General features: G+C 43.0%; 1 protein-coding gene across 4 annotated transcripts in view; it reads left to right on the forward strand.

The window, feature by feature from the left end:
* Positions 1-27,800, forward strand: part of slc25a22a (solute carrier family 25 member 22a) — a 122,563-nt gene that overhangs the window by 17,196 nt on the left and 77,567 nt on the right. The window lies entirely within an intron of this gene.

Raw genomic sequence — 27,800 nt, forward strand, 5'->3', positions numbered from 1 at the left:
AGTGCCTGCTGCATCTCTTCCATTGAACTTGGGAAGCATTCATTGGCGTAGAGTGTATAAGAAGTGTATTATATACTATATGGATATGAGTTGGGAGGTCATGTTGCAGTTATATAAGACATTAGTGAGGCCGGATTTAGAATATTGTGTTCAGTTCTGGGCCCCATGTGTACAGGAAAGATGTTGTCAAGTTGGAAAGGGTGCAGAGAAGATTTACGAGGATGTTGCCAGGACTCAAGGGTCCGAGCTATCGGGAGAGGTTGAACATAGTGGGACTCTATACCTTGAAGCGCAGGAGGATGAGGGGTGATCTTATAGAGATGTTTTAAATCATGAGAGGAATAGATCGGGGAGACGCACAGTCTATTGCCCAGAGTTGGGGAATCGAGAAGCAAAAGGCATAGGTTTAAGGGGAGGGGGAAGATTTAATAGGAATCTGAGGGGTAACGTTTTCACACAAAAGGATGGTGGTATGGAACGAGCTGCCAGAGGAGGTTGTTGAGAAAGGGACCATTGCAATTTTTAAGGAACAATTAGACAGGACTATGGGTAGGACATGTTTGGATGGATCTGGACCAAAGGCAGGCAGAAGACACGTGTAGTTGGGACATGTTGGTCAATGCGGGCAAGTTGGGCCGAAGGGCCTGTTTCTACCCTGTAGGACTCTGCGACTGTATTGCAATTGTGAAGCATTCATTGGCATAGAGTGCTTTTGGATGTTCCAAAATGAGCATGTAAGATGCTTTATAACAGCCACACTAGCGTGGATGGCATCTTCATTCAACTCACTCACATTAAGCTTCTTGGTCTTCTAATGAAGCTGATGAGGGAAGATGTTGTGGGGTTCAATGGTGCTTTTATTGTCACATGTACGAAGTGCCAACACAGTTAAATTCTTTTTCTTACAATCATTCCAGTACAGTACTGCCATACTCCGACCCCTGATTAGCAAATGTACAGAAACAGTCGACTGAGCTCACTTGCAAGAGGCGATATGTTTTGGCACCATTTTCAAAATCCACTCTCCAGTTCTTATGTGTTTCCCTTTCCAGGCAAGTCCCAGGCTGTTGCTGCATCCAGCCTTCTCCGTCCTAGGATGGTTCACCCTTCTCCATGCCCAACCACCGTTGTTCCCGGGGGTGCCTCATGCAGCCGACCATGAGGGCGCGGCAGGCCAGTCCCCAGCTCCCTCTCCTCTCCTCTCCTACCGGCCTTGCTCCTCACCCGTCACGTCCGTCATCGCTGGTTCCATCCTCTTGGTTTTCGGGGAATGAGCAGAAACTGGTTTGGTGGCCTTCCCCTTCCAGGCAGGTGGTCCGCCGGGTCCGAAGAGCAGGGGGCCGGCTCGGTGACTTCCTCCTGTAGGCCGCAATCCACTGGGTCTAGCATTCGGCTGTGGGGGACCGGCTCGGTGGACTCCCCCTGAAGCCACCTTCTGCCGGGTCTTCTGTTCGGCCGAGCGAGGGCCACGGACTTGGAGGGGAAAACTGAAGACACATGATATCCTTACTGCCCTGAGTTCTTCACGGGTAGAGGGCAGTGGAAATCTTGTGGTTGTTCCAAAACACCCACCTGATTTTTCCCCAATGCCTCCGACAGTTAATAGCCTAAAACATGTCCCCTTGTCACAGCCTTTAGAACAGGTGAGGCCTTTGCCCAGAGCAGCCTTCAATTGTGTGCTAAATTGAGACGATGCTGTTTTTTTTTTACATCTTTGTTGTACTAATGGTCCCTGAATGATTGCTGTATCCTGCATTATCATCAAGGGAAAATGTTGCGCGTTCAAATCGTGCAGCAACAACGAGAGTCATGACCAGGATGGGAGCTGAAATCGGATATCATCAGTTGCTCATTAAGCAGCTGAGTCTTTCTGAAATAATAGCTGCTTAATGTCACTATGGGATATTCAGCAGCAGGATAGGATATTTTTGAGAACATCTGTGACATTCTGAGGACGCATCGACAGCTGCTTTGCAGCACGATACCTGCGTAGAACGCAAAGGGTTGGTGTAACGCAGTGGGCCAGGCAGCATCTCTGCAGAGCATGGATAGGTGGCGTTTTGGGTCCAGGTCCTTCTTTAGACTGATTTGTAGTGGGGGTATGGACACTGGAAAAGAGGAGGTGGTGGGATAAAGCTTGGGGAGCTGTTGTAGGTGAGGGGAGGGGGGGGGGGGAGGGGGAGGGAGAACAAAGGAGGAGCCAGCGTACTTTGTAACTTTGTCAACACCATAGGTGGTCGCTATTTGTATACCTTGGGTATGCAAGCAAAGAATTTCACTGTGCCTTGTCACATGTGACAATAAAGTATTCCATTGCATTCCACTTGATAGCTGGAAATGGGTGAGGTGGGTGGGGAGGTTTGTTTGCTGGATGGTCGGGCAAAGGCTGAGGATGGAGAATGTCTCTTTGTGGCAAAGATATACGGTTGAAGCAGGCAGGTTTCTTTGTAATTTTCCCTTTAGAAATGTTGAAGGGTAAAAACATTTTGCTTTGCATTGCACTTGGCATGTCTTCCAGATGTCACAAAACATCACAAAGCCAAAGAAATAGCTTTGAAATATTTTCATCAGTGTGATGAATGTAAACATTCAAGCAAAGGGCATAAAGCAGAGCGTGGCAATCTCTGCCACAACACATGTATCTCTCTTTAAACAACTGTTCTTTCCCATAAGGAGTGAATTCCATGAGAACATTTATCATTACATCTAGGAATAAGATTATCTTATTCATTTGTGGGGTAGATTGATGGATTAGCATTGACCAGGAGATGAGGAAGAGCATCCCTGCTCTTCAGAGAAGAAACATCAGCTCTTTTGCAGTCATTTCAACGGAAGGTTGCAGTTTCAGTTTCGTATCCTATCCAAAAACAAACACAACATATTCAAGAGTTCAGTCGTCCACTGAAAAATTAGCCTGTGTTACTCAGGTAAAGAACCACATGCAGCCACGACCTCCAAGTTATCCAATAACTTTCTGACTTTATTTTCGGCTTTGTCAGGTTTGGCCTCTTTCAGCTTCAGCACAGTCATGATCCAAATATAGACCAAAAAAACTTGAATTCAGAGGTGATGGGAGAGTCAAAGTGACATCAAGGAGCCCTGGTTAAATTGAAGACTGTGCATAGGGCAGGGGAAATGCACCAGTGGTTAAGTCACACCTTGTGCTGATGAAGATGGTTGCGATTGTTAGAGCTCATTCACCCTAGGCCCAGGATATCACTGCAGCAATTCCTCAGAAGTACATTCAGCTTTTGTGTTAATTAATTTAGGGAGGCACAGTGATGCAGCTGGAAGACCTCATAGCGCCAGAGACCCGGGTTTGATTCTGACTTCGGGTGTGGAGTTTCTCTCTGTAAATCTGGATGCTTAGTCTTCCTCCCACATCTCAAAGATGCGTGGCTTTGTAGATTCATTGGCCTCTGTAAATTGGATGAGAATGTGGGATAGCAAATAACGAGTGTGACCAACGGTCGGTGTGGACTCGATGGACTGAAGTGCCTATTTCTTTCCTGTATCTCTTAAAATAAGGCGTCCGTTAGGGAAGAAGTGAGGATATTCACTGATTGATGTATGATTCGATGTTGCCGCCAGCAAAAGATGTAGCTCATTCCCACATGCAGCGAGATCTAGAAAACATTTGGACATTAGCTGACGATTGGCAAATCACATTTCCATGGCAAGAGGACTTGGCAGTGGCATCTTTAACAAAGATGGTGTAACCATGTACTCTTGGTGTTTAAAGGCATTGCCTTCACTGAGACCCCCACATCAACATTTGGGGGAAGGGTCAATATTGACAAAACGCTTGTCCTGAACAGCCACGTAAATACAGTGGCTGCAAGAGCAGGCGATTCACCTTATGCCTTAAAATCCGTTTCTCTCAACAGCCTGCATTATTAGTCATCGTTCCATCACCTTGGGCATTTACTCATTTTTTTCCAGCATTGATGTACTGGCTGCAGTGTATGCCATCTCCAGTATATGTGCTCCAAGGATGCTCCAGCTGAACCTCCCCCTATGGCCTCTGCCCACTAGGACGGGGGCAGCAAAGGCATAGAGGCACCACGTACAAGTTCCTTACCACCCTGCCCTGGAAATATATCAATGTTTCTTCATGATCCTGGAACACTCTACTTAACAGCACTGTGGGGTGTGCTTTAACCAGAAGAACTGCAAAAGCTGGAGAAGGTGACTCAGCAGCACTTTCTCAAGGGAAATTAGGGATGTGGAATAAAATGCAACCTCGCTGGCAAAGAACGGATACTGGAAAATACATGATGTGGTTGGTATCCATGTCTGGGCATTGTGATTGCCAGTGGGCTAACCGAGTGCATCATGACAGCATGTGGTTCATGGCCCTGGGGGGGGGGGGGGCAGGCACCAATGCTCCAAGATGGTCAACAACAAAAGGAACACACTCCCCAGTCCAATGGCCAAAGACAACTTTATCTGTGGAGTTTAGAGTCGAAGGGGGAGAGTCGATATACTCCTCGATATACCGCAGCTCCACTCTTGCTCTCCCTCCTCCCTTTCGCAACAAGGACAAAGTCCCTTTTATCCTCCCCTTCCACCCCATCAGCCGTCGCATACAGCATATAATCCTCCAACACTTTCACCACCTCCAACGGGATCCCACTACTGGCCACATCTTCCCATCTCCACCCCTTTCTGCTTTCCGCAGAGACTATTCCCTCCGCAACCCCCTAATCAACTCATCCCTTCCCACCCAAACCACCCCCTTCCCAGGTACTTTCCCCAGCAACCGCAGGAGATGCAACACCTGTCCCTTTACCTCTCCCCTCGACTCCATCCAAAGGTGAGGCAGAGGTTCACTTGCACCTCCTCCAACCTCATCTATTGTATCCGCTGTTCCAGGTGTCAACTTCTGTACATCGGTGAAACCAAGCGCAGGCTCGGCGATCATTTCGCTGAACACCTCCGCTCAGTCCGCCTTAACCTACCTGATCTCCCGGTAGCTTAGCACTTTAATTCCCCCTCCCATTCCCAATCTGACCTTTCTGTCCTGGGCCTCCTCCATTGTCAGAGTGAGGCCCAGTACAGTGCCTCAGTTACTCCAGCATTTTGTGTCTACTGTAGCGACCATATGGATTGGTCCTGAGAGTCGAACCCTCGGATTGGCCAGCAAGGTCACATGGTGGTGCGACCATAGGGATTGGTCCTGAGAGTCGAACCCGCTGATTGGCCAGCAAGGTCACGTGGTGGTTTTGGGCGCCCAAAACCAGTCAGTGGGAAGAGAACTTTGATGTGAACAGTTTGAGTTAATGGTTGTCTGTAATCTCGTTTGTTGTCCTTTGTAATTGAATATTGCTGCCGCAATAAACTTCTTTAACAAAGTACAAGCCTTCAGACTCGCCATACTACCTTCGATTTAAACCAGAATCTGCAGTTCTTTCCTACATTCCTTCACCTGTGTAGGAGGGTCTGCTTGTCAAGGATAGGTCTAGTCAGCCACAGCAGGAGATGCGACCACAGATGAAACATTCCCCTCTCCTAGCAGGACAACATCACAGCCGCACCATCATCCCTTGCAGATGGACGGGTGCCAACTCAACTGAGTGAAGATGCTGTTACTGGTCCTCGCCTCACCAGGTCTTCCACCTTCCACCAGAGCTGCCACCTCTCTGTTTCAGAGCTGGAACTGTGCCTGAATCTTCACCAGTGGACTGGGTGAATGTAGGGTCACGACTGCTGCCTTGGGTCATAACCAAATGTGATCAACATGATTGTTCAGATGGGACATTATGTCCCATCAGTCACTAAATGGGTGTGTACGTACATGTGTGTGTGTGCAATACATTGCACGATGCCTTAGGAGTTGTTGAATGCAGCCATGAATATTTTTTAATGTATGAAATTAAATATAGCAAATTTGCCAAGAGGCTTCCTTCAAAATAATTTGAACTATAAATTGATGCGATCCATGTAAAGACCACAAAAGTTTGTGGTTACCTTCCCCGTGTTGAGACAGTGTGGGATGGAGAAAGGTTGATCCTGCAATTAAGTACCACAGGTTATACACTAAACCTGTAAGCCTTTGTCAATCTATTGAACTCGTTGGTTGAAAGTATTATTTTTAAGTGTTCTCCTGGACACATGAAAAGATGTTGATGAGAGAGATTCTCAGAGTCTTTTTAGGGAATCAGTGGCAGGTTTCTGAAGAAGTTACCTGAGACATGAATGCCGGTTTACATGAATGTAAAATGGAAAACTGTGGGATGTTATTTATTTTTCAAGTCTTTTTGTAGAACCAGTAATGGAGAATTCTAGTTATGACTAATAAATTAGAAATTAGGACAAATATTGAAGAAATGAAAAACACTATTCACTTGAAGCAGCTTCTCTGCAGGCTTTGTCCGACAATCTGTCAGTACACACAGATGGTTCATAACACCAGCACTCTTGTCAGCTTGCAAAAGTGATTTAGTTGGCTTTGCCAGATGCTTTATTCATTTCCTTTGGCCAGTGCAGTGCAAACCTCAGCTGCATGACAGCAAAATGACTCCAGAAAACAGATCTGCATTCAAAACCAAGCACTTGTACAACTTAAAATAACCCTACACTTTGACATTTAGATTTCATTTCTACTAAATATGGAAATCCAGTTTATAAGCTACAATATGCGTCATTCCTCAGAGCTAACATCATCGGATCCAAATGCTGTATTTGGATGCAAAGTGTAGAAGCTCGCCTGTCTAGAGATTGGTGCAGTCTACCACTTTATAATTCACAGCTGTTAACCCTGTCTGACTTTTATCTGGTTTTCTCTTAATTGTCACAGTACTTCATTTTTCAATTTGATTCCAATGCACTTGGAGATAATTTCAAGTACTTATAATTTTTGAAGAGTTTGTTCAATTAATTGACCTATGATCTATAATACTCTTTCTTTCCAATAACTAAAATGAGTGCAAGGTGAGGTGACTATGTTAGTTCATATTAGCTGATCTAAAATGTTCCGTTCAGTTCACTTCAGTTTAGATTTATTGTTCCGTGTACAGAGGTACAGTGAAAAGCTTTTGTTGCGTGTGAACCAGCCAGTGAACAGACAGTACATGATTACAATGGAGCCATTCACAGTGCACAGATATACGGTAAGGGAATAATATTTAGTGCCAGTTAAGTCCGATCGAAGATAGTCCAAGAGTCCCCGAAGAGGTAGATAGCAGTTCAGGACTGCTCTCTGGTTGCAGTAGGATAGTTCAGTTGCCTGATAACAGCTGGGAAGAAACTGTCCCTGAATCTGGAGGTGTACATTTTTACACTTTTTCACCTTTTACCTGATGGGAGAGGGGGGAGGAGGGAGTGGCCAGGGTGTGATTCATCCTTGATTATGCTGCTGGCCTTGCTGAGGCAGCATGAGGTATGAATGGAGTCAATGGGAGGGAGTTGGTTTGTGTGATGGGTCTGGGCTGCATCCACAATTTGCGACAATTTCTTGCGGTCTTGGATGGAGCTGTTCCCAAACCTTACGGTGGTGCATCCCGATATCCCCCCCAGGATATCATGAAATCTTCACAGCCTTAAATTGTATGATTGGTAGCCATCATATCATTGTAGTTTTCTCGTGGTTGTAGTTGTAACACTATTGTTCATGTTGTTGTGAAGTGCATGCCTCTCTGTTACACATTTGAATGAGCACAATGGAAACGGATACAGTGTAGCTGCTTGGAATGTAATATTATTTAGCGTAGCTGTTTAAATATTAGCAGCAGGATGGATGTTACATTGTAGTACAAGGCTCAGGAAGTGGAGAAAGCATTAACCACTTATGCTTTTGTAGCACGGACATTCGCAATTGTTAGGAGCATCGTTATGCAAAGCAACCCCTTGCTGTAGGACAGTTGTCATGCATGCTCCAACACTGCTCTGTACCTTGGTGTGAAGGAACATCAACGCACTGAGTCCGTCTGATGGCTGCCCTAAAGCAAAGAAAGGGACATCACCCCAAGGGGGCCTCATGACTGGCAATGGTGCAATGTATAAAGGAAAAGGAAGTGTTAGCACTACTGGGTGCAACACTGCAAGGTATTGACACTGAGAATTTATCATCGTTTGTTTAGCATATTTTTGAATTACATAAATTCTTAGCAGACAAGTCTCCGTTCAATAGCCTGATAACAGCGGGAAAGAAGCTGTTCTTCAATCAGGTGGAAGGTGTTTTCAAGTTTTTGTATCTTCTGCCTGACATTAGAAGGGAGAAGAGTGAATGACTGGGGTGTGAGTAGTCCTTATAATGTTGCTGATTTCCTGAGACCACGTAAAGTATAAATGAAGTCGACTGTGGTGGGGAAGGGATGCCAAGGCTAGTTTGCATGATGAACTGGGCTGTGATGACAGCAATTTCTTGTAGTCTAGGGGAGACTACAGACTATCGGGCAGCAGAGTAGTGTAGTGGCAGAGACCTGGGTTTGATCCCTGTGACCGCTTGGGATTTTTCCGGGTGCTCCAGTTTCCTCCCACATTCCAAAGATGTGCAGGTTTATAGGTTAATTTAAACATTCTCCCTAGTGCGTAGGGTAGAACCAGTGTATGTGTGATCACTGGTCAGTGTAGACTTGGTGAGCCAAAGGACCTGTTTCAAAGGTCTTTTATTGTCACATGTACCAATTAAGTTAGTGATATGCAAATTACCATACAGCCATACAAAATAAAAAGCACACAACTACGTAAAAGTTGACTTAAACATCCACCACAGCGGATTCCCCACATTCTTCACTGTGATAGAAGGCAACAAAGTCCAACCTACTTTCTCTTTATTCTCCCGTGGTCGGGGCAATCGAACCATCCGTCAGGACGGTCGAAGCTCCTGCTGCTTGGAGTTCCCGAAGTCAGTCTCTGACCTGAGACCGCGAGCTCCGTGGTATTAAGTCCGCAAGCACGCATGGTTGGAGCTCCGAGGTCGGTCCCTGGCAAAGGGATCGCGGGCTCCGCCATGTTAAAGACCCATATGCTCCCCGCGGTGGAGCTCTCAAAAGTCGGTCTCCAGCAAAGGCCGCCAACTCCTCTGTTAGGCTGCAGTGCGGACGGAGATATGATACGGAAAAAAATCCATCGAGGTAAGAGATTAGAAAAAGTTTCCCCCAACCCCCACCCCCCCATAAAACAAGCTAAAGAACACTAAAAACATACTGTACATTTAACACATACTATTAAAACACAAGGAAGGATGGGACAGACGGACTGTTGGTGAGGCAGCCATCGCTGGCGCTACCGGGTGTATGTCTAAAAGTAAAATTAAGCAGTTGCCATTCCAAGCTGTGATGCATCAGGACAGGATGCTCACTATGGTGCATCTGTAAAATTAGTAAGCCATTGCAGCCAAGCTGAATTTCTTAAGTTGAGATAGGTTAATGTTCCTGACTTGAGCTGCTTGTGATTGGAGTTTCAGAAATGCGCAGCAGTAATTCTGTACTGGAAATATGCTGAAAGGTGGTTACCAAGCTGAACTTTGAAACATTTTTATAGTAATTCCATGGAACTGATGCACGAGAATGCTGAGAACTATATTCCTTATCTTGCCCTTTGCTCTATCTACTGTACTTGACTTGATTACATTCATGCATGATATATCTGATCTGTTTGGATAGCATGCAAAACAACATTTTTATTTTATATGTACCTTGGTACAAGTGACATCAATAAGCCTAAACCTAAACCCAAGGTAAAGTCAGCATTTCACAAGCTCGGCTCATTCCAGTACTTCCTTGCAACCAAAATGTAGTCACTTTTGTAATGTAGGAAATGATTGGCGCAATAACGCATCCTACAGCAGCAATATCCTGACAGTGAATGGATATTTTTGTTGCATGTTATTTTATTGAGGAAAAAATCGACAGGTCCAAATTTCTGTGAAGTCGTACCAGAGGGATATTTCTCATCCACTGTAGTGGTCATAGAATCACACAGCGCGGAAACTACTGACCAAGATGCTCCATTTACACGTCCCACCTGCCCACGTTTGGCCCTTATCCCTCTAAACCTTTCCTATCCATGTACATGTCCTAATGCCTTTTCAAATGTTGTTATAGTACCTGCCTCAACTACCTCCTCTGGCAGCTCGTTCCATATACCCACCACCCTCTGTGTGGTCTTTGGAACTACAGCTCATCTAAGAGATGAGCATCTTTACTGGATGAGCCAAGTGCCTTTTCCACTTGCTTTGAACAGGTAAACTTCCACCAAGGAAGTCAAATTTCCTTTCATGAGGGTAAACTCTGGGAAAGTGCCCGGCCCGAAACAGGTTCAGGATCCTCAGACGAGTTCTAAAATCATGCACAAATCAACTGGCCACAGTCTTCATTGACATCTTCAACATCTCAATTCAACCTTCTACTGTTCCCATCCGCTTCAAGGAAACGTCCATCATTCTGGTCCCCAAGACAAGTACTGTCCTATCTCAATGACCACTGCATGGTAGCTCTTAAGATCGACCATAATGAATTGTTTTGAAAGACTGATAATAGCTCACATCCGCACCTATCTTCTGGACAGCCTTGACCCCTTGAAATTTCTGTACTGGAAAAGTAGGTCTACGGACGATGCCATCTGCTTTGCGCTACATTTTAGCTCCGGATCACTTAGGCAATAAGAACATCAATGTCAGCATATTATTCATTGGCTACAACTCAATCTTCAACTCCATGACACTTAATAATCTCATCCCTAAACTTCTGGACCTTGGCCTTGCTGTCTTCATCTGAAACTGGCTTCTAGACTTCCTGATCGGTAGACTTCAATTAGTTAGAATTCCTTCACCCTGATCCTTAACACTGCTGCTCCTCAGGGTTATGTAACATTGTAGGAAGTTGTTTCTAACAGTAATTGGAGTTAAATAATACCATGTTAAATCTATATGTGCAAGCATTATGCTTGTACTATGTCAGGTTTATTTAACAGCAGGATATTTTGCATCGGATTAAAAAACTCGCAAATTAACGTTCTTTTGGTGAGGGGTGGTGAAGACTTCCTAAAATGTGAACTATTTTGCATTTTTGTAAGGGGGAAATTTAAATTATGACCGAATTGACTGTTATGGGTTAGGAACTTGGTTCTCACTTATTGCTTGGTACTGTAGTGTCCCGTTTTCAGTTATTTGTGTGTTATAAACGCATTTGTACATCCTGTAGAGCTCAAGGGGCAAAGATGCATTCAATACCAGTGATCCTGATGTATCTCTGTGTCAAGTTGGTGCTTAATTATGAGTCACACCATGGTCCCACAGTTTTACAGTAAAAATGTGGGGCCATGGTGTGACTCTTAATTAAGAACCAACTTGACACTGCATCGAAGCCTATAGGGTTTGGCAGCCTTCCAGTATATTGTGCTATTTTTGCTTCCTATAATCTTGTCGATCCTCATTTACAATTTGCTGCATCCCAGCTACATCCTGTCCTATTTTTTTGCTGGAGCCTTCATCCATCAAATTCCTGCACTTTGCAGGAGTATTTCTGGATTCTCCCTCTAGGTTTTTGCCGATTGGTCTCATAATTTAACCCTATATGTTCCCCGTACCACTTTGAAAGCTAATACATATTTCCCTGGGTTCAGTAATCAAAACCAAGCACTACACTTGATCTAGAAGGTTACACAAGTTCTATGTAACTGGAGCTGTCAGCGTTCCATCACTCCCCAAAACACCACATTCACCTTCTACAGGGTCACTTACTCTCATCCTGACTCCACCCCCTCCTGGACCTAGTAGCTGCAGGCCAGTGGACCAGCACGGATGCCCCACACTCCCCCAAAAATCTTTGATGAATCTTCAAATAATGGTGCCAATAGGTAAATAAATTTCTCCTCGCCTCAGCTTTAAATGATCTGTTCTCTTATCCTGAAACTACGCCCTGTTCTGGACACTCCAGCCAGGAGAAGTGCTTCAACATCCATCTTGTTAGTCTGTCTCACGAGATCAGCTTTTGTTCTTCTAGGCTTCAATCATTGTTGGGCAGTCTTCTTTCATGATCTCTCCTTTTCATAGGATAATCTTATCCCAAGAATCAATTCTAATGCATCTCTGTAGCCTTGATTCCAAAGCATGTGTTTCCTTGGGTACAGAGACTAAAATTGCAAATAACTCTCCAGATGAGGTCTAGCCAATGTGTTGTACAATTTCCACAAAACCTCCTTGCTATTGTTCTCAATCCTTTGCAAGGGTGGTTATTTTACAATTTACTGCCCTAATTATTTACTGTATCTAAATAGTTACCATTTGTCATGAATCAACACATGGAAATTCTCCTCACATCAGCAATTACTTGTATATCACCATTTTAAGAAAGTGCTTTTCTATTGCATTTACCAAAGTGCATAAACTTGCTCTTTTTTTTCATAAACATACTCCTTCTGCCATCTTGGCCATTTAACTTTCATGTATCTCTTTGAGGACTTAATTTTGTTCTCCTCAAAGAAATTTCCCCCCAGCCTTTTCATTAAAAATAATCTTGGATAACGCTCACTTGATAAAAGTTAAGGTTTAGCACTGATCCCTATGGCAATCAACAAGCAACAGCCCAACTGAAAATGACTTGCTTATTCTTATTCGATTGGTTATCCTTTAACCTAATCCTTGCTAGTACATTTCCTCCAACTCCATGACTCCTTATGTAACAACATTTGGTTGGTACTTTAGTTTAGTGTGGAGATACAGCATGGAAACAGACCCTTTATCTTACAATAGACAATAGACAATAGACAATAGGTGCAGGAGTAGGCCATTCAGCCCTTCGAGCCAGCACCGCCATTCAATGCGATCATGGCTGATCACTCTCAATCAGTACCCCGTTCCTGCCTTCTCCCCATACCCCCTCACTCCGCTATCCTTAAGAGCTCTATCCAGCTCTCTCTTGAAAGCATCCAACGAACTGGCCTCCACTGCCTTCTGAGGCAGAGAATTCCACACCTTCACCACCCTCTGACTGAAAAAGTTCTTCCTCATCTCCGTTCTAAATGGCCTACCCCTTATTCTCAAACTGTGGCCCCTTGTTCTGGACTCCCCCAACATTGGGAACATGTTATCTGCCTCTAATGTGTCCAATCCCCTAATTATCTTATATGTTTCAATAAGATCCCCCCTCATCCTTCTAAATTCCAGTGTATACAAGCCCAATCGCTCCAGCCTTTCAACATACGACAGTCCCGCCATTCCGGGAATTAACCTAGTGAACCTACGCTGCACGCCCTCCATAGCATTAGTTCTATGTTATCCCACTTTTGATTCCACTCCCTACACGCTCGAGGAAGTTTACAGAAATTGACCTTGTGTCTGGGAGGAAACCAGAACATGCGGAGGAAACCCATACAGTCAGTCAGAGGGAGAACATGCACAGGCAGTACCCAAAGTCAGGATGGAACCCAGGTCTCTGGCGATGTGAGGCCGCAGCTCTACCAGCTGTGCCATTCATGTCTAATGCCTTTTAAAAATGATGGCTTGATGTGCCTTCATTTCCCATATTCCTGTGCATCAAGCCATTTGCCTCTCGATATTTACAATGGCAAACATCATCCTGTGGTTAACTAACTCATGAAGAAACTCGCAACAGAGTCCGAAGAGGGGTCCCAACCCGAAACATCACCTATCCATGTTCTCCAGAGATGCTGCCTGACCAGCTGAATTATTCCAGCACTTTGTAAACCAGCATCTGTTGTTCCTTGTTTCTACTCTACAGTTCGTTGAGTTACGCTTTGAGGTTGGGATTGAAAGGTTTCTCAGGGGAAACACCTACTGGTGTTGATCAACAAAAAATCTAAATTAAAAAAGATATACATCTAGTTTCTTAAGGTGCCACTATCACCAACTGACAATGTAGCTATTAATTCTCCAGAAGTCTCGGTTTTAAAAAAGTGTACCAATTTGCCTCTGTATAGTTTAGTTTAGAGATACAGCGCAGAAACATGCCCTTCGGCCCACCGAGTCCACACCAAAGATACTAGAGGAACAAGATGGACCACTCCGTTGAAATCGCCTATACTGAAATGTAGTATGCAAAGGAGCGTGACGGCCACCATTTTAGTAGGCAAAACTCACCATTCGCTATGCCTCTCGCAGTGTAATCAGTGTTTTGGAGGAACAGTTTGTGTGATGATACCATTAAAATACAGATTATATCTCATCTATCAATTCACTGATATTTGTTATTTTTCTTTTAAAATGTTTCTGCAAGTTTCTGCCTACAAAAATGGCGCCATGACATACTATGGTTTTTAGGGTCGAGTGGTCTATCTTGCTCCTCTAGTATCTTTGGTCCACACCGACCAGTGATCCCGGAACATTAACACTATCCTACACACACTAGGGACAATTTACACTTGTACCATGCCAAGTAACCAACAAACCTGTACATCTTTGGAGTATGGGAGGAAACCGAAGATCTCGAAGAAAACCCACGCGATCACAGGAAGAACGTACAAACTCCGTACAGATGGCATCCGTAGTCAGGATCTGGTACTATATACATATTCAAAGTGGACCCCTGACCTGAGATATGTTCCCTCATTGATTGCCATTTAAAATTGTAGTAAGGTGGGTAACTATGTCAAATTTTTCACCATACCAGTATACTGGTGGATGCGGGGAATTATAATTAAGCTCTACATACTGTGCATTCTCATGACAGTAGCATGTGTAGTTAGTTCTTTTTAAGCTCTGTTGTTCTTCATAGTATATTAATGTAGCCAAACTTGTCCATCTGTTTAGACAGAGACTAAATCCACTTGTTTCTTTTTAAGGTATCAAGGCAAGTATATAGTTATCAAAAATTCATTGATTCACATTCTCTTTCCCTCTCCTCCTTCATCCATTGCAGATACTAAACCAACATCTTTATTTACTATTGTAAATAGTTTGCATTATATCTTCAGGTAGTTGCCTGAAGTTAATGTTATTAAAAATGCTGTGTTCTCCCTACCAGTAGGTTTTGCAAGTGGGGCAAAGTGTATTTAATAATAAAGTGTATAATTCACATATATTAGTTGCAAATATGGTTGGGAAGATTGCACAGTTATTAAAATATGGAACAGCTGGAAAATATTTGGGTGTTTGAGCTGACCAAATATTGGGAGTGTTACATTGAAAGGCAGTAGTTGCTAAGGCAAATAATCAAAGTCACCCTGTGGAAGTGCTTTTGAACCTGAAATCATGAGGGCATTGATAATCAAAGTACCCCATTGTAAAAGACCATAAAGGAATAAAAAGGAACTTGATGATGATGGGTTTTAAATGGAGACTGACTAAGCTAAATTTGACTTCTTTGGAAGGCTGAGGATATATTGGTATCTAATTAGTACAAAGTCCAGGAAAGCATGAGCACAGATTACTATTTTGAACTTAGTTAAGTTTGTCTGATTTGAAAGAGAGGTGATCGTGTAGCCCGAGCATGAACCAATGCTACTGTTTGTGGACTGGTAACACCCGAGATCTCTAACGTGCTGGTGAGGTTGAATGCTGTAAGGTCAGTAGAATTGGGGAGCTGATTGTAATGGGAAAAATAGCTTTCAATTCATGCAATGCTGACACCATTTCTGGGGAAAGAGGGTCCATCTCTTGAGTTGCGCTGGGATCAGGCTTCTAGTATAGTTAGAGAAAACCCAAGGTGATAACGCTGGGCGGCAAAACAAAAACTGTTGGTGGTAACTGGAGTTTGTCAAGACGGGACAGAGAATGCAAACATGGTGTAAACCTCCATTTAGAGGCAGAGTAGGATAAGATTGCATTACAAGGGCAGCACAGTGGCACAGCAGTAGAGTTGCTGCCTTACAGTGCCAAAGACCTGGGTTTGATCCTGACTACGGGTGCTGTCTGTACAGAGTCTAAAAGAAAGATCTTTATATGAATACATGCAGTGAATTGATGGGATATAAAGAAATATATTGATATCATCAATAGTCATTCGTGGAGTCATGGTTGCAGAGCAACTCAGGAGAGAAATTGCATTTTCTGCGTTACTGATGTTTGCGAAGAAATAGGCAAAAATAGAAAAGATGGCATTAGCTCTTCTAATAAAATAAGGTAAGGAAAAATGATGTTAACTCAAACTAGAATCTGTTTGGAGCTCAGAAACGGCAAGAGGCAGCAAACACTGATGACAATTTATCCTTGTCTTTACTTTTATTTATAATGAATGATCTCTTGCTATCCACTTTGCTGCTGTGACACTGTAAATTTCCCCGGTGTGGGACAAATAAAGGAATATATTATTATTATTATTAACAAGAGTGGTTGTTTTTGTAGACTCCTTGCATGGTAATGTAGGGCACAATCTAAAGTTTGTAGAACAAGAATAATTTTGTTATCAAAGGGGATTTTAATCCACATATAGATTGGAAAAATCATGCTAGCAGTAATAGCAGGAAAGATAAATTTATGGAGAATACAAGAGCTGGCTTTCTAGATCAGTATGTGGGAAACTAACTAGGGAACAGGATTTTAGATTCTGCATGATGCAGTGAGGACAGTTAGTAATCGTGTACTTAATGGACCATGAGCGAAAGGTGATCAAAACATGATAGAATTTAATGTTTAAGATTGGAAAGTAATTTAATCTGAATGTGGGGTATTAAATCTAATCACGGCAAACAATGGTACAAGATGGCTAGAATAGATTCAGAGGCTGTATTGAAATACACAACAGTAGACAATCATTTGGTTATCACTGAATTGATGAATAGTTTACAACCGACATATATTCTAGAAAGGCTCTAAAACCCAGCAGGAGAACTTGTTCAACCACGACTAACAAGAAGTTAGAGATAGTATGAGAGCAAAGAATAAATCTTGTAATATTGCCAAAAAGAGTAGACTTTATAGATGCGAAGAAAGGCAATTTACAAGAATATCTAATGTGCACCATAAACCAGACTATATAAAAGCAATAAAATAGACTATAAATGTAAAAAAAGATGAGATCAGCAAAAGTTAATTTCAGTCTCCTATGGACTGCGATATTGGAAGGGATATTAAATTAAATGATATTATAAGGAAACGTCAGAGAAATTAAACGTATTTTGCAACAAAATCAAATGTGCTGGCTGTACACAGCAGATCAGACAGCATCTGTGGAGAAACAATCCATTGACATTTCACATCAATGATCCTGCAGCTCTTGAATTCTAATCCGCCTCTAGATTATTCTGTGTAGGAAGGAACTGCAGATGCTGGTTGACACCGTAGATAGACACAAATTGCTGGAGTAACTCAGCAGTCAGGCAGCTTGACCCACTGAGTTACTCCAGCATTTTGGGTCTATCTAGATTATTCGGTCTCCATTTTCTCTGGCCCCATCTCCCCTGCCACCCACACACTTTGCCATGTTTTTATTTCCCATTCTCTGAATGATCAGTCCTCAGCAGCAGCAGCCTCTGCCTCTCCAGTCCATCTCCTTTCTCAGGAATTCTGAGCTTGACATGACATGAGCCCTTCTTCCATTGCCTTTGCTAGGCATCTTCATCCCATACTGTTGACTCTCTTACCTCTCTTCAGAATGGCACTGAAGCATGTTGACTCTTTCTGTGTTGATCCCAGAAGATGGTCTATAATCATCCATTACATTTGCTCCACTCTGTTAAATCGCTATTCCATTAGTCGGAGGGTGGTGAATCTGTGGAGTTCACAGAAGGCTGTGAAGGCCAATTCAATGGATATTTTTATGGCAGAGATTTGATAGATTCTTGATTACTTCAGGTGTCAGGGGTTATTGGAAGAAGGCATGTGGAAATGGGGTTGAGAAGGAAAGATAGATCAGCCATGATTGAAGGGGGGAGTACACTTGGTAGACTGTGCCGAATGACTTAATTCTGTTCCAATAACTTATGAACTTTATCAGTTTAAAAACTACCTTCCGTACTCTGTAATTTTACCTGTTGTACTTGTGAATGGCTTGACCGTATTTAAATATAGTATTATCTGATTTAATTGAATAGCATACGGACAAAAGCTTTTAACTGTATCTCTCAATACACGTGGCAAAAATAAACCAATACCAATACTATTTCCTGATCCAACTAGAAATCTTCCAACCTCAAAATGACTAGATGTGTTTATCCCTGTCAATGCACTGTTGACTACCTCAATTTTCCTCCCATCCTTATTCTAACGCAACCCCTCTGCACCCATAGCACTCTAGTTTTACTTTAGTTTATTCTCACGTGTACCAAGGTACAGAGAAAACATTTGTTGTGTGCTAACCAGTCCGCAGAAAAGCTATACATGATTACAATCAAGCCATCCACAGCGTACAGATATATGAAGGGAATAACGTTTAGTGCAGAGTAAGGTCCAAGTAAATATTGTCTGAGGGCCTCCAGTGAGGAAGATAATAGCTCAGGATTGCTCTCAAGTTGTTGGTAGGAAGTCAATGTTCTCTAACTTCAAATAGCCCTTGCTTTCCCTCTCTCTCCGTCCCCCCCCACCCTTCCCAGTTCTCCCACCAGTCTTACTGTCTCCACTGTGCATTTATTAAAGTTAGCGGCAGCTCATTGGCTCAGCACCCCCCCCCCATTGGCCGCCACACCCATCACTCTGGCTCCCATTGTGACGTCGAACGCGGTGGAAGGCCAGCGAAAATGGAAAAGTTAATTTTTAAACTTTAAAATGTCAATAACTAAAAATATAAGACCACTTTGAATGAAACTTGGGTAATACAGGTCCCAGGTCAATGGTGAGCAAGGTGGGCTTAAAATTGTTGCGCTATCGTGTACCGTTTTGGCTGTGGGATCAACGGGGGCACAAACAAGCGGCACAAACAAACGGCATAAACAAACGGGGGAACAAACAAACAGAACAAACAAACATACCGGGGAGCAAACAAGATGAGAGTTTCAGTAATATAATAACATTAATATATAGATGGGCCAAACGCAGGCAGGTGGGACAATGTTGATGGGACATGTTGGTCTGTATGGACAAGTTGGGTCGAAGGGCCTGTTTCCATGCTGTATGACTCTATGACTTTAAGTGAGCATATTGCAGGGACCACAGTAAACAGCACAACTCCTGGTATCCATTTGCATTATTAGTAAAGAGCTTGTTTATAGACTCCACCTGTATAAATGCCGACCAATTGATTGTGACGTTATTTTCACTCCCTCTGTCTTTAGACTATCGAATTATTAAGTGTGATGACATTTTCCCTCTGCTTTGTTCAGAGTGGATTGCCCTGAGCTACCCCCTCTCTCCCATATTAAATGAGTGCTGGAACACAACAGATGTTGCACTGTTGAAAGCCGCCTAAAAATGAATTGCACCAAGTTGGCAAAACATCTTGGCAACTTAGTGGTTCACAATTATGCCTTTGGATCTTCTGGCCTACTTGACCAAGGAACTCTATTTTTCTAAATTTCGCTAAGTGATTATTCTGTGGGCTCATTGAGCAAAAGGTCAGTCTTGTTATGTCGTTTGATACACAAAAGGACACAAAGTGCTGGAGTAGCTCAGCAGGTCAGGCAGCATCTCTGGAGAACATGGATAGATGACATTTCGGGTCGAGATCCTTCTCCAGAGATGCTGCCTGACCCACTGAGTTACTCCAGCATTTTGTGTCCTTTTGTGTGGTAATCAGCATGTGCACCACCTTGTTTCGATATTATTTATTTTGGGGTGTGGATTGTATGAAATTCTCAAATCTGAGCAATCACTGATATGCGTCTTTTTGTTTTATTCTCTTTACTCGTAATCACCCTTATCCTTCATTTTCTATTCATTAAATTTTTAAAAAACAGTCCCATTTTTCTTTATTTACAAGTTAAAGTAAATCTGAATAACAGAATGAATAGATTAGATTTGATGTGCAATTATTTACTACTTAATCCCTTTAAGAGCCTGTTTTCTTTTCGGAACCACATGGTTGGGTTTAATGGTGGCTTTGTGACATCAAAACTTGCATCAGTCAGTTTTGTTTTTCACTGTATGACTAAGTTTTAAATATAGTTTTTCAAATCCTTTTGTTTTTCTTTAGCCATCTGTCTAGTCCTGCCTGCTTTGTTCATTTTATTTAGATATGAAAAAGCTTTTAATATTAGAGAATTCTGAGAATAATCAATTTGTATCTTTATATTTTTTGAGGGGGAATTGTAAAGTTGTTCATTAAAACCTAACAGTGCACACTGGTTTACTTGAAAGAAAATCTCCTTTTCCCACTTTGTTATTAGATTGCACATGGTATATTCTCAGAAAAGATTGTTGAAGTTGTAACAGAGCAGTGCTTGGAGAAATGGAGCTGCACAGTACGGAAACAGTCTCCCCATGCCGAACCAGTTAGCATTCTAGTTTAGTGTACAGTGCGGAAACAGCCCCTTCAGCCCACCGAGTCAGCGCCGACTAATGATCTCCATACATTAACACTATCCTATACACTAGCGAGAATTTGCAATCTTTACCGAAGCCAGTTGATTTACAAACCTGTACGTCTTTGGAGTGTGGGAGGAAACTGGAGCACCCAGAGAAACGCCAAGCGGTCACGGGGAGAACGTTCAAACGCCGTACAGACAGCAGCAGTAGTCAGGATCGAACCTGGGTCTCTGGCGCTGTAAGGCTGCAACTCTACTGCTGCACCACCGTGCACAGAATAGTCCTGTTTGCCTGCGTTGGGTCCAAAGCTCCCAAACACTTCCTATCCAGAAATCTGTCCAAATCCCATCAAAACGTCATAATTGTAATTGCTTCTATACCTTGGTCTGACAATTAATTCCAAATATGGACTACCCAACGAGTTAACAATATGCCTCTGATGTTTCTCTTAAATCTCTCCCCTCTCACCTTAAAACTATGGCCTCTTGTTTTAGAATTCTCCACCCGGGAGAAAAAAAACTGGTAAGTGTTCACTTTATTCATGCCCCTCAAGATCTTGTACACATCAATAAAGTCACCCCTTGACCTCTCGCCCTCCAAAGAAAAAAAGTCCCTGCCTAATGAAACCTTCCCCTATAATGCAAGCCCACATGACATCCTGGTGACTCTCTTCTGACCAATGGACAATAGGAGCAGGAGGAGGCCATTCGGCCCTTTGAGTCAGCACCAGCAATCACCACGATCATGGCTGATCATCCACAATCAGTATCCCGTTCCTGCCTTATATCCCCATATCCCTTGACTCCGCTGTCATTAAGAGATCTAACTCTCTTGAAAGCATCCAGGGAATTGGCCTCCATTGCCTTCTGAGGCTGAGAGTTCCACAGCTTCACAACACTGAATGAAAAAGTTTTTCCGAAATGGCCTATCCCTTATTCTTAAACTGTGGCCCCTGGTTCAGGACTCCCCCAACATCGGGAACATGTTTCCTGCCTCTAACGTGTCCAATCCCTTAATAATCTTATATGTTTCAATAAGATCCCCTCTCATCCTTCTAAATTCCAGAGTATACAAACCCAGTCGCTCCAGTCTTTCAACGTACGACAGACCCGTTATTCCAGGAATTAACCTCGTGAGCCTATGCTGCACTCCCTCAATAGTAAAAATGTCCTTCCTCAAATTTGGAGACCAAAACTGCACACAATACGCCAGGTGTGGTCTCACTAGGGCCCTGAACAACTGCAGAAGGACCTCTTTGCTCCTATACTCAACTCCTCTTGTTATGAAGGCCAACATTCAATTAGCTTTCTTCACTGCCTGCTGTACTTGCATGCTTACTTTCAGTGACTGATGAACTAGGACACCCAGATCTCTTTGTACTTCCCCTTTTCCTAACTTGATACCATTCAGATAATAATCTGCCTTCCTGTTCTTACCACCAAAGTGGATAACCACACATTTATCCACATTAAACTGCATCTGCCATGCATCTGCCCACTCACACAACCTGTCCAAATCACCCTGCATCCTCATAGCATCCTCCTCACACTTCACACTGCCACCCAGCTTTGTGTTATCTGCAAATTTGCTAATGTTACTTTTAATCCCTTCATCCAAGTCATTAATGTAGATTGTAAATAGCTGCGGTCCCAGCACCGAGCCTTGCAGTACCCCACGGGTTACTGCCTGCCATTCTGAAAAGGACCCATTTATCCCTACTCTTTGTTTCCTGTCTGCCAACCAATTTTCTATCCATGTCAGTACCCTACCCCCAATACCATGTGCTTTAGTTTTGGCCACTAATCTCCAATGTGGGACCTTATCGAAGGCTTTCTGAAAGTCCAGGTACACTACATCCACTGGCTCTCCCTTGTCCATTTTCCTAGTTACATCCTCAAAAAATTCCAGAAAATTAGTCAAGCATAATTTCCCCTTCGTAAATCCATGCTGACTCGGAACGATCCTGTTACTGCTATCCAAATGTTCCTCAATTTCCTCTTTTATAATTGACTCCAGCATTTTCCCCACCACCGATGTCAGGCCAACTGGTCTATAATTTCCTGTTTTCTCCCTCCCTCCTTTCTTAAAAAGTGGGATAACATTAGCCACCCTCCAATCCATAGCAACTGATTCTGAATCTATAGAAGATTCGAAAATGATCACCAATGCATCCACGATTTCTAGAGCCACTTCCTTAAGTACCCTGGGATGCAGACCATCAGGCCCTGGGGATTTATCAGCCTTCAGTCCCATCGGTCTACCCAACACCATTTCCTGCCTAATGTGAATTTCCTTCAGTTCCTCCGTAACCCTAGGATCTCTGGCCACTAGAACATCTGGGAGATTGGATCTGTCTTCACTAAGGAAGACAATCAAAGTACCTGTTCAGCTCGTCTGCTATTTCCTTGTTCCCCATAATAAATTCACCTGCTTCTGTCTTCAAGGGACCCACATTTGTCTTAACTATTTTCTTCCTCTTCACTTATCTAAAGAAGCTTTTACTATCCTCCTTTATATTCTTGGCTAGCTTACCTTCATACCTCATCTTTTCTCCCCGTATTGCCTTTTTAATTATCTTGTGATGCTCTTTAAAAGTGTCCCAATCCTCTGGCTTCCCGCTCATCTTTGCTATGTTGTACTTCTTCCCTTTTATTTTTATACTGTCCTTGACTTTCCTTGTCAGCCACGGTCACCTCTTACTCCCCTTAGAATCTTTCTTCCTCTTTGGAATGAACTGATCCTGTACCTTCTGTATTATTCCTAAGAATACCTGCCATTGTTGTTCCACTGTCTTCCCTGCTAGGGTCTCTTTCCAGTCTACTCTGGTTAGCTCCTCCCTCATGCTTCCATAGTCCCCTTTGCTAAACTGTAGTGCCGATTTTCCTCTCTATTTAGTTTAAACCCACACACTAGCAAACCTGCCTGCCAGAACGTTGGTCACCCTCCAGTTAAGGTGTAATCCATCCCTTTTGTACAGGTCACCCCTACCCCAAAAGAGATCCCAATGGTCTATAAATCTAAATCCCTGCTCCCTGCACCAGCCTCTCAGCCATATATTCATATCCCCTATCTCCCTGTTCCTGCCCTCACCAGCACGAAGTACAGGAAAGAAGCCAGAGATAACCACCCTGGAAGTACTGCTTCAGTCTTCTTCCTAACTCTTTAAACACATGTTGCAGAACCTCCTTCCTCTTCCTCCTGACTTCATTTGTGCCCACGTGTACAACTACTTCTGGCTGTTGGCCTTCCCTCTCAAGGATGTTCTGAAATCGGCCCATGACATCTTGAACCCTGGCACCAGGGAGGCAACAGACCATCCTCGAGTCTCGCTTGCCACCACAGAATCTCCTGTCCGCACCTCGGACAATGGAGTCACCCACCACTATGGCTCTGCCCGACATCGGCCTACCCGGTCGAGTCTCATTGCCAGGATTGGAGCCACCGACCTGTCCGCCGCTCGGACTGGAACCGTCTTCTGCCCCTACAGCTCCCAAGAGGGTGTACCTGTTATTACCGGAGTCTCCTGCACTCCATGTTTACTCCCCTTTCTCACGGTCACCCACCTTCGCTCTTCCTGAGTCCTTGGCATGACAACCTCACTGTAAGTAGGTCCTGTCCAGGAAGCTCTCGTTTTCCAGGATGGCCCTGAGGTCATCCAGCTGCTTCTCCAATTCCGCAACACATTCATTCAGGAGCTGCACCTGGACACAATTGCTGCAGGTGTAGTTTCCAGAAGCTCCAGCGGTGTCCCTGTCTTCCCACATCCAGCAGGAAACACACTGCACCAACTTGCCTGACATTTCTTCAATGACAAAAATCAAAAATCAAAGCTCAAACAAGCATAGCCTCCTCGCCGAAGACTCGCACTTCACCTCCCAAGGCCGCTCCACCTCACAAGGCCACTCTGCTACACCTGCACTTATTTTTTTAATCTGCTACATAATCAATTACTTTAGGGCTGATTAGTAAATTCATTAGTAAATTACCTGAACCTGAAGGTCAGACCACTTTCCAACTTACTGGCATCCTTCCTATGGCTGGGTGACCAGAACTGCACACATTATTTCATGTGTGACCTCAATAATGACATGTACTGCTGTGTCATGATATCCCAACTTTTGTACCCAAAAGTGCTTCATTTATTGCGGTACACCTGGGGCATCTGACCATTACAATCATAGCTTGCTCTCATCACTGTAATATAATTGGCATATTGGCAATTGGCACCCACCACTCTTTGTGTGAAAAAGTTACCCCTCGTGTTTCTCTTAAATCTTTCCCCCTCCCTCACCTTAAACCTATGTCCTCTGGTTCTCGATTTCCCCTACCCTGGGCAAACTCAATAAATATACCAGTGAAAAGTTAGTTTCAAGGAAATTGTACATTCACAAAGGATCAGTTTGTCAGATAATGGAAATATCGGGTCGAGACCTTTCTTCCTATGTCTAAAGGGTGAAAGAAGACTTGAAACATCAACTATCCATGTTCTCCAAAGATGCTACACCTACACCTACATCTATTCCAGCACTTTGTGTCCTTTTTTATATTAACCAGCATCTGCAGTATTTTATTTCTTCGTATATAACAGGTACTTCTGCTGTAGCAAAATAGTCACATTTCCTAATAAATCTCCAGTTACGGAAAATCGCATTATAGAACAATTGTCTTAATGGAGAAACGGGACCAGAGTGTTTCAGATTTGCATTATCAACGTTATTTATCCCCCACAGTATTTACAAAAATAAAAAGGTATTTTTCATAATTTTATTTTTATTATTGCAAGTTTAAAATTCTATAGGCTGTATGTAACATTGTGTTATAGAGTTTCATTGCACAAGTGTCGACAGTCTGAGTCCAGAGATGCTGCCTGATCGGCTGAGTTACTCCAGCACTTTGTGTTCTTTTGTGTAAACCACCACCTGCAGTTCCTAGTTTCTACCTGTCAGTATAAGTGATCGCTTGTCAATTTTAAATCGCCACCCATGGTGAAAGTCATACTGTAGCTGTGTTCTGAAGAGGCAATGGTGTCTGATTACTGTCAGGTTACATGGAAACAAGCAACAACACCTCCATTAGTCTTTCATTAGTGGAAAAATTGCTTCTATTCTTATCTCATCATGCTCAGAATCCCCACGAATTGATTCATGTGAAAATTGCTTAAAAATACAATTTAATTCATACTCTCACTTTTGTTAATAATATCCACAGCAAGACATTAAGGGGCAGAATCTGGTGGGGACATCCTAAAACAAATGAAGCGATATCACCCTAGGGGGCTACAAGAGTGGCAAAGGTGCCTGGTTTTAGGATAGTTGTAAACACTACCGAATGCATAGTTGGTGAAAATGTCTGAAGAGTTTTCACACTGCTCTTGTTTGTATATATATTTTATTCTGTGCAAAGTTTATCTTATGGGGAAAAAATATATTTAGCTGTGAAAATAGGTTCCCAATATAATAAGGAGACTTTTCCTTTGCTGGTTCTCCAGATAGCACTGGAGAATTACAGTAATGCATTTGGATTGTAACTTTTACTGAGTTACTGGACCAAAGGTATATTATGCAGGTGGTATATTATGCATAATGTTTTGGCTCATCAGTATATATATGTATATATACATATATATACACACGCACACGCACATAAAAACAATAACAGTGCAAAAAGACAAAACCAATAACCGACCTATGTAGTTCAGAGTTTATTTAAGGTTGTAGTGTTTAATAGCCGAATGGCTGTAGGGAAGAAGCTGTTCCTGAACCTGGACGTTACAGTTTTTAGGCTCTTTTCTCCTCTTCCCAATGGCAGGAGTGAAATGAGCATGGGGCCAGGGTGGTGTGGTTTTCTGATGATGCTGGCTGCCCTTTTGAGGCAGTGACTCCTGTAAACCGTTTCGATGGTGGGGAGGTCAAAATTATGTTCAGTGCACCGAAGCTCCTGAACAAATATGGATGCTTTATTCTAATCGCAAGGTGCACTACAATATAGTGCATACATCATATTTCCAATGATGATTTCTGTTTTCTTTTCTTTATCAATGCCTGTTTCTATATCCATTTTCTTTTACAAGGTATGTTGTATGTAATCCCTGTGCTTCCCCTCTAAAATTAAGTGTGTGAGTGCACTTTCCATGCATGCATTTTCATTGCAGATTTGGTCTTCCTTAATTTGTTTGACCTCCAAATGTGTGCTTGCAGCTGATGATGTTTTAGTTCTTTTGAAGTGGAAATCCTCTTGGCCCCACTCAGCACCATTCTGGCACTCTTCAACATTGGGAAATAGATCATCATCATGGGGGCAGTACTCCTGCATCTTTAGGTATAACCTTGCAATGACCTTGTGGTTCACACGGACAATTACAACTTAATTTAACAAATGCCTCTTTGAACTAAGGATTTTGAGGGCCTCCCCTCTTTCCCAGTGTTCTTTCTCCCTCCCACGCAGTCATTTTGAGCAAGGATCCTGGCACAAAACATCATCTATCCACGTTCTCCAGAGATGCTGCCTGACCTGCTGAGTTACTCCAGCGTTTTGCCCTTTTTTGATTAGTTTACCAGGTTCCATTATTGACTCAGAAATTTGCCTATTGTTTTGGTATCTTGCTCTATCCCTTCTGGACTATACTGCATTGAGTTCAATTATAAGTCGAGGCAGCAGTACATTAACAGCTCTGCTGGAGTAAAGCTCACAGCGGTGTGATATGTTGCATCGAAGAAAGTGAGAAAAGCAATGAATCACTGTGAAGCTCGAGTCACCTTGGAACATCTGCTTCCTTGAGAGCTTCCATCACGTTAACAGATCTCTGTTATTCCATTGGAAAATAAATGATGTGGAGGATTTGGTTGACATTTGATACTATTGCAGCTTATGAAGCTCAAATATTTGCAAAGTACATTCAGAAATTAAATCTGCCAATATTACGAAGTGGCACATTGATGCAGCGGTAGAGTTGCTGGCTGAAAGCACCAGAGACCCAGGTTTGATCCTGACTATAGGTGCTGTCTGTACGGAGTTTGTGTGTTCACCCTGTGACCAAGTGGGTTTTCTCCGGGTGCTCCAGTTTCCTCCCACACTCCACAGACGAGCTGGTTTGTAAGTTAATTGGCTTTGGTAAAATTATAAATTGTCCCTAATGTGTAGGATAGTACTAGTATGGAGTGGGATCGTTGGTCAGGGTGGACTCAGTGGGCCGAAGGACGCTGTATCTCTAAAGTCTAAATATTCAATATGAAGCAAAGATACACCAGCAAGGATGAATTTTCTTCAATGATTGTTCTGCTGTTGTACAAGTACCTCTTCATAAGTTCCTAATTTATAGGAGCAGTATTAGGCCATTCGGACGATCAATTCTACTCTGCCATTCAATCATGGCTGATCTATCTTTCCCTCTCAACCACATTCTCCTGCCTTCTCCCCATAACTCCTAACACCCGTACACATCATTGTCTGACATCAATCTATTTTGCACGTGGAACCCAAGGAAACTTTTTTTCTCTTTTGA

Source organism: Rhinoraja longicauda, chromosome 18 (assembly GCF_053455715.1).
Source record: "Rhinoraja longicauda isolate Sanriku21f chromosome 18, sRhiLon1.1, whole genome shotgun sequence".
In the NCBI taxonomy this organism is placed as follows: domain Eukaryota; kingdom Metazoa; phylum Chordata; class Chondrichthyes; order Rajiformes; family Arhynchobatidae; genus Rhinoraja; species Rhinoraja longicauda.